This window comes from Kogia breviceps, chromosome 12 (assembly GCF_026419965.1).
Source record: "Kogia breviceps isolate mKogBre1 chromosome 12, mKogBre1 haplotype 1, whole genome shotgun sequence".
NCBI classification, from domain to species: Eukaryota; Metazoa; Chordata; class Mammalia; order Artiodactyla; family Physeteridae; genus Kogia; species Kogia breviceps.
In genome coordinates this window covers 46,843,726-46,851,683 of record NC_081321.1, presented here as the reverse complement: position 1 = coordinate 46,851,683, position 7,958 = coordinate 46,843,726, and the positions used below count along the sequence as shown (strand labels likewise).

Below are 7,958 nucleotides of genomic sequence, written 5' to 3'. Positions count from 1 at the left end.
TGTTAACTCCTGCTGAGGTCAAAACACAGGCCAAGAGAGGATGAGCTTTGCCAATGGATCAAACACAGATAAGAGAACTCAAATGGAAATTGAGGAACACATACTTGAGTGAGTAGGAGATGAAAGGAAAGCCGAAGAAGAAGCCACCAATGAGCAGTCAGAGAAGTAAGAGGGGCACAAAGGGTACGCAGAAGTCAAGAGAAGAGTTTAAGAAGCAGCACCAAAGGTTGTTGACAGTGTGAAGCGAATGAAGATTTGGACCCTCAGAGGCCAATTATAACCTGATTCTGAAATATTAATACTTAATATACTTTACAGGGAAGAACTCACTCCTTTAAATCAAAGTAGTTTCACAGGAGATTACTCTTTTTATCCTTTGAAGAAAAAACAAAAGAATTTCTTATTGGAAGGTACACTCATTTCAAGGATAATTTCCTTAAACATTCTCAATTTGATCTTATTGGACAATAGTTTTCAATCACATCTAGTACTATCCTTCCAAAAGGTATTTCAAGGGACATTTTCAGTAATTATGACTGAGGGGAATCTATCAGCATATGGAGGACAGGGGCCATACACACTAAATGTCCTGCAATAAAAGAGGCATTCCTAATCCATGTAGAGGAGCCCTGCCCAAATGCCAATAGTGTCACCTGTTGAGAAACACTGTCACATAATGCTGTTTATCACTGAATGCACCTTTTGTATATTTGAGAAAAATTGACAGAACTTCAGATTCTGAAATTTTGGAGAATCAATTTCAAAAACAGGCAAATATCATGAATACAGTTCATCCCTTAGAAACTTTTCAAGCAAATGCATGCCTTTTAGTTTCACTGTTTATTCATATCTAATCTAGTTCCAAAAGAAATAGGTCTTCAAGTAAATTATTTAGTAGGGCAGCTTCTTATAATCTATAACTCTTCTATGTATTAGCTCTAATCAGAATCTGTTTATGGGTATGCATGATTAATAAGAATACATTTCATTGTGTTATTAGGTGAGGAAAGAGCCAATGTTTAATTTAACTGCTTTTTAAAAATACCAACATTTTGTCCAGATCTTTTATTTATTTAAACAAATATTTCTCTGTGTTACCACCCATACTAGATATCTTCCATTGAACATTTCTGTTTTAATGCCAAATATTACCAAACAGTAATCACCAGTTCAGATATCTGAACCACACAGTATGTCATTTTTTGTGGGGCTATCCTAAGTGTACAAAATTTTTAACAAAAATATCTTTACACCAGCCTTTTGTAGTTGTCACCCAAATGCCCTGTAAAATTTTCAAGAACTTATTTGGGATTTCAATAAAGATTAATAAAAACTACTGGATCTTCCAAGTAGGTAGATTAGGACCCTGGATTCACGATTTAAGGGACCAACTGAGAAAACGAAGCTTGCTTCATCAGTTAAAAAAAAAAAATTCTATTACTCACTGAGACTTAGTGTTCAGTCGTTTCCCAACACATTTCCTGCACACTTTGATCCAAATAGTTGAGAAAGCCTCGGACAAACAAGGATGACCTCTCAGACAATGAGAGTCCATTCAGTGGCTTATGCAATCCAGCACTATCATGCCATCTATTGAGAAACTTGGCTCTTCAAAGGGTTCCCAAAAATCTGTTAAGAAAAACAAGCCAGCGAACCTTATAACAACCTAGTAGCCTTAACGCCAAATATTTAATACCTGACACTAGCTACCATGAATTATTTCTATGCATGTGCTTACACAGAATAAATAATGTGGGACAAGGCAAACAACTCTTCAAAAGATCCTCAACTATCCTTTCCCCCAGGCAAAGTCCATGAGGGATTCCCTGCCAGATTTAGAGTTGTAGGCAGGAAAGGAGGCTCACTCTTCCCTTGTTTGTTTCTCCTCCTGTCCCTCCTTGCTTCATTTTTTCTATAATCAGTTGTTCAGGACTATCACTTGCCAGGCACTGCACTGAGAAGAGAGAACACGACAGACAAAGTCCCGGCCCTCGTTCAGCTTCGTGCAGCATAAACCGTACTACTTAGTGGTTAAAATCAGACAGCCTGCCTGGGTGCTTGCCCCAACTCAGCCACTTGCTAGCTGTGCAAATTGAGCAAATTTCTTAACTCTGTACCTCAATTGCTCTTCTATAAATGTGGATATTGACAGACCTACCTCTTAGGATTGTTAAGGAGATAAAAGGAGTTAATAAGACAGTGGTAGCACAGTGCCCAGAACATGGTAGCATTACAGAGATGTTTTTATAGTTTCTATATTCTTGGGCTTCTCAGAGTGAGTGGACTAGTCTGTCCAAAGTGCAGAAAAGACTTGCTGCTCAGTCTCAAAAAAATGGAAATCAATTCATTAGCAAAGACCTTCTTCAGGGAAGGGATGTCCTGCCCTCATAACAAGAGAAAATCCTCCATTACCTGTTTATACTGGGTCACTCTCAATGGGCAAATGGATGGGGCTGAACACACAGGTTTCTGAGGCAAGGTACCCTTCTCAAATTTGCCTTTTAGCACATCTTAATTTCTTGAAATTGCTACATCCCTTTCAAATTATTTGAGATATATGCTTCTTCCACTGAGAGGAAACTGACTGATGGCAAAGAGGACAGGAGGAAGATTATCCTAGATGACTAGATGCTGAGTTTTTGGAGAGCAGAATTCCAACCTTCTTCATCTTGGGAACCACAGTACAGTGTCTGGGGTGATTTTAGGGTTTCAGAAATAGCTGGTTTATTTATTAGATGTTTTCCGTATACTTTATTCCTCACCATAGCACTTCAGGGTAGATACCACGAATCCCATTTTATGAATAAGAAAAACTGAGGATGAGATTGTTGAATAATTACTCAATCTTACAAAAGTGTGGAACTGAGCTTGAAATCTAGGTCTAACTCTAAAGTTAATTACCTTTTTCCATGTGAATGTCTCAAAAACATGTTTGATAAATGAATACAGAATGAAAAGCAATTGCAGGAGACTTCTTTTACTTTAGATCCATGAACCAGGAATATAACTCTGGATAAAGTATATTTCTTTAAGTCTCTTTGCCCTCTTTCCCTTCAGGAGGGCTCAAGGCCAAAGATATCAGCTAGATATTATAGAAAAGTAAATGCATGTCTAGAAATAAACTGAGCATTTAAAGGAAGGTGAACTAACTAGGACATTGGGAAAAAGGTGTTAAAATTTCAGATCGCTTACCATTATTAAAACAGTCCGGGAGGGGGTGGGGGAGCAGTACTTAATTGCAAACTGTTGCTATGAATTTTGCAAAAACTAATTTCTGACTTTATGAATTGTTACACAACACACTGAGTTGCTTAAGGTAATCCTTCCCTTTTACTGAGATCATTCAGGCCAGCTGACTTAGACTGCTTCAAATGCAATGTGGTCAGAAGCAGAAAGTGGGGCTAGGATTGCCTCACCAGGGCCAAATAAGGGTCACCTTGTTCAATCCTCATCATTCTCTGCAGCCACCATCCAGCTCTAATTTTTCAGCCACTCTCCCCCAAATGCACACGTAGTTCTTGAGGTTTCAATGACACAGCACATTCAAGCCAACTTGTCTGTTGAAAGTTTGCAGCCCTCCCGAGTTCCCAATTTGGATTTAGTCATAAAGCATGGGGTGCCACTAAAGGGCACCTAGTGCCCACTGTTTTCTGGCTTTTTCACATCACCCTCACCACTGCCTGTGGTTTTATTCCTCTGCTACGTCCCTGAACAGATCCAAGAAAGGAGGACACGAAATACTAGCTTTCGTACTACTACCCAGGCAGAGAGAAACCGCACATTTCCTCTCGTGTGTGTGTGTGTGTGTGTGTGTGTGTGTGTGTAATTTTAACGTCCCTGACGTAGACCACAAAATTCCCTCCCCAGCCCTACCCGGAAAGTGGCCTCGGTCACAACCGCCCCTGCCAAGGCAGTCTGCAATCCCGTTTCGAGGAAGTAAGGGAGAAAATGGGGGTGGAGGGAACAGCTGCCAAGCAGCATCCACCCGAAAGAGAAGCCTCGCCAGCCTCCCGCGCTACCTGGCGGGGCCTGGCAACACCAGCGCGGCGCAGCAGCTCACGCAGGAAACTCAGCGTGAGCCCGGGAGGCGCAGGCCCTCCTCCGCCCCCGTCAAGTCACACTCCTTTTATGCCCCCGACTGGCCTCGCCCCCGCCACGCTACCTGGGGACCGAAAAAGAACAAAGCTCGACCCCCCTGGTATTTCGTCCTCTCCTTCCAGCCTCTCCGAGCCCCCACCACCTGCTAAAAGAGAAGATGCTCCCTACACACACTCTCACCCCACCCCCATCCCCAGCTCCCGCGGCCGAGGCCACCCCGGGGTGCTGGCGGGCCCGGGGCGGGATGCTGCTGAGAAGCGCAAGCTTTACACGCCAGGCGGGAACCTGCCGGGGGTACTCGTGGGGCAAGGTTGGGGGGGGGGGCCCGCGCCGGCAGAGCCTCGGTGCAGAAGCTCGGAGCTCTGGCGTCGCCTGGCCGGAAGCACGCGGGCGCGCGGACCGCTCTCCGCCCCGGACCCCTCTGGCCCCCCTCTCCGACGCGCGCGCGCGCCCGCGCGCGCCCCGAGGCTGCACCCGGCTGAGGTCCGCGCTCGTGTTATGCGAACTCTCCTCCGGCAGCCGCCTGGGGGAATTTTGTCTATATAAGGGCTCGTCGGCTAACGGCTTTGGCGTGCGTGTCACAGGTTGGCCATTATTTACACACACGCGTGCGGTTCCCCGGGCAGCTCGGGTAACGGATGCGCGCTCGCCTTCCTCTCCGCCGGCGCCCAGTCCTCTGCTCCTTTCCTCCCGGGGTGTAACTTATTTTACCTGGTCTCCGGCACAGGGTGGGCGCTGCAGCGATCCGTTTCCCGCCGGCCGCCGCCGGTTCGCCTCACTGTCACCGGGTGAATGGAATTATTTATTTATTTATGTCCCCGGACGAGTCCTCGCCCGCTGCAGCCGGAGGAGGTGGAAGAAGAGGAGGTGGAGGCGACGGGGAGGGCAGGCGAGGCGGCTGAGCTCCCTTGTGGATGCCTGGGAGCGCGCGCCGCGCCGCGGGGGGAGGCGGAGGCGGGGGACGGGGGAGGGGGGTGCGGGGAGGAGGAGGAGGGTGGCCGCGAGCTCCCGCGGCTTTTGCCTGAGTCCGGGGGCCGCGAGTGGCGGCCGGCCGCCGCCCAGTGACTCCAGGCGGACTGGGCATGCTCCAGGCCACTGTCTACGCTGTAGACGCTTTCTCTGTGGCTCGGGGCGCTCCACTTCGGATTTTAGTTTTGACCCTGAGAGAAAGACACAAGTCTGGTAGAACTTTTGCTCCAGATCAGTTGGGACACGCTTTACCCGAAGTACTTTGGCACCTAACAGAGGAGCCAGGTGTGTGGTAGCTCTGTTTACATACCGCAGGGAGTGGTGCAACCTAGGGGTGAGGAAAGCCTTGCAAAAGGAGAGGAACCTGGTCGAAGGCAGGGAGAAGAGAAGAGGCTCATTGTGAGCTTGCAGGCAAAGTGCTGGACCTTTTTTTCAGTGGAGGTCTTTGGGGAGGAGGCCCGGGGCAGGGAGGCGGGAGGGGCGACTGCAGTGTTGGAGATTAGGCTTGCCAACCATATCCCTCACACTAAGGGAAAAATAAAATTTACCCCCCGGGGGTGGAGGAGTAGCGCAAGAACTTGAAAATAGGAAAGAAGTGAAAGAAGGTCACTTATAAATGATTCAGTTTTAGTTTCTCAAATTATTTAATTCTTCAAAATAGGATTTAGTTATTTGACAATACATAGTGCTAGGGATAATGGTAATACCAGTCTTGGTTTGGTTTCTTCTACCTTTTTTTTTCCCCCCTGTCTAGAACATGTTTTGGGGGAAGTTGGAAAGAAGAAGGCCTGGAAATGAACATTTACATTGGTTCCTCTAATGTTTTTAAAGTTGAAGTACTACTTAGAGGAAAAGAAACAATCCAGGAGATAAAAATGGGGGCTTAGATTTGAGAATTCATATTCCAGCTTTTCTGTCACCCACCCCCCTTTCCTGCTCCAAAAAAGTGAAAAGATAAAATGTTGCATTAACCTTAAATAAAAATATAACTTCTTAGAAGCTTTTCTTGTTTGTTCTAGAAATTAAATCATTTCTAAAAAGCCAAGATAATTTAGTTGAAATAAGTGGAATTTTGAAGTCCAAGGGACAAAGAATCAAAATGGCAATATGGTAGTAATAATCATTATAATTACTTATTTATCAAGTGCTTATCATTGTCAGGCACTGTTCTAAGTACTTATATGGATTTTCTCAGTTAATACAGTAGCCGTATTAGATTTGTTGACTGGAAAAAATACACAACATGAGAGCTGTGAGTTGTTTTATTGGGGGCAAAATGAAGTCTATAGCCCAGGAAACAGCGTTTCAGAAAGCTCGGAGAAAGCGCTCCAAAGAGGCAGGGGGAAAAGTCAGTATATACGTGATTTTCATGAAGGGGGGGACATGCAACCAAGCACATATTTTTTGCAGAAGGTTTCTGCTAGGCTTCTGAAAGTTACTGCTAATCATGAGGAACAGACGTCACCATGAAAGATTTTAGTGCTTTTCTAGATATGAGGAGATGCAAAAATCAGGCTCATAAAATCTTCTCCTGAAAATATCTATCTGAAGGCCTGTTCTGCCAGTTTTTCCCAGAGCACAGAGTGCCTCATTCCTGATCTCCACCCTGAACTCCTTTCAGGGGGTGTTGAAGGTCAGCAGCTGCAGCAAGCAGCTCATGATTCAATCTTGTAGAGGTAGGTGGCAAGTGACCATTTGTGGCTGGAAGATTATTCACATTTTACAAATTTGGAAACAAATTATTTGGCTGGATTCACATTGCCTTACTTCTGCCACAGCTAGTCTGTAGGCTTGAATTTTAGTTTCTGCAGTTACAAAATAGTAATAATATCAACATTTTATTGCTGTCAGAAGATTTAGGTGAAATGATATATGTGAAGTTGATGGTAGATAATATGAGATGAATAAATGGTGGCCATTATTAGTAACATCAGAAAGTTTGGAAGATGGTATTACAGAGAGAGGGATAGTTTGGAAATTAAGGAACTAAGACAGAAACTCCAGGAAGAACTTTAGACTTATTTTAAGGAAAAAATATGTAAATTGGCACTTGTATAAGATATAATAGACATTTGATAATGATGGAATGTCTAGCAGTGACTATAAATGCTTCATTTTCATTACAAAAAAGAATGTTAAATTTTAAAAAAAAACAACAGTAAGATACACACTTCAAAGTCATGTTCTTGAGTGTTCGCTACTGACATTTTTCCCATTCATATATCATTTTTATTTTACTTCAAAGAAGAGAAAGAAGGAGAAAGACCATATATTTCCTGAATTTTGACCCTACTCTCCCTTTTCCTTCTCTTTGATTTTTCTTTTTTGTCCTGTATTTTTCATAGCCTCATATTCTTGGCCTATTTAACCTATTTACAAACTCCTAAACATCACTATCCATAGTATTATATCAGAACTGTAGCAAGTTGTCTTTTTAAGTCTTGTTTTTCCAACAATTAAAACTCTGGATCCAATTTATCTACTGCCCCAGTATTAGTATTTGCGTGTTCATTTCTAAATTGCCTTGTTGCTATGGCTAGGCATGCTATGTAAATATTTGCTTGGCTTAGAAAGGAATCTGAAAAGAGAATTAGGTGGGAATAAATCCAGTCAATTTCTCCTATGACTTGCAGTCTTAATATTCTTCAGAAATTGAGGGAAAAAATACAATTTAGGGGAAAAGCAAATCATATGATCATAACTTGAAATTTTTATGGTAAAATTTCTGCCTTGATTTCTACTCATAGATGAAATAACAATGGGAGAAACAAAAGATAGCAATATACTAAATATTCCAGCAACTCTTGTTCCATAAATAAGTGAACTAGTGAATATATACATAACATACAAATTAATAAAGCCCAAACTTATATTACACACCCACAGCCTCA

At 43.4% G+C, this 7,958-nt stretch overlaps 1 protein-coding gene across 4 annotated transcripts in view; it reads right to left on the bottom strand.

Moving 5' to 3' along the window:
• The window catches only part of SLC16A7 (solute carrier family 16 member 7), a 172,049-nt gene extending 166,824 nt beyond the window's left edge, over positions 1-5,225 (bottom strand). Inside the window, exons 1-2 of one of the 4 annotated variants that reach the window (XM_067009666.1) lie at positions 4,810-5,176; positions 1,446-1,629 (exon numbers count right to left, since the gene is read on the bottom strand). The gene's annotated coding sequence lies outside the window, so the exon portion shown is untranslated. Of the gene's footprint in view, positions 1-1,445; positions 1,630-4,809 lie in introns of all 4 variants that reach the window. The other 3 variants (XM_067009668.1, XM_067009667.1, XM_059080691.2) reach the window with 3 other exon arrangements.
• Between the last annotated feature and the right edge of the window lie 2,733 nt (positions 5,226-7,958).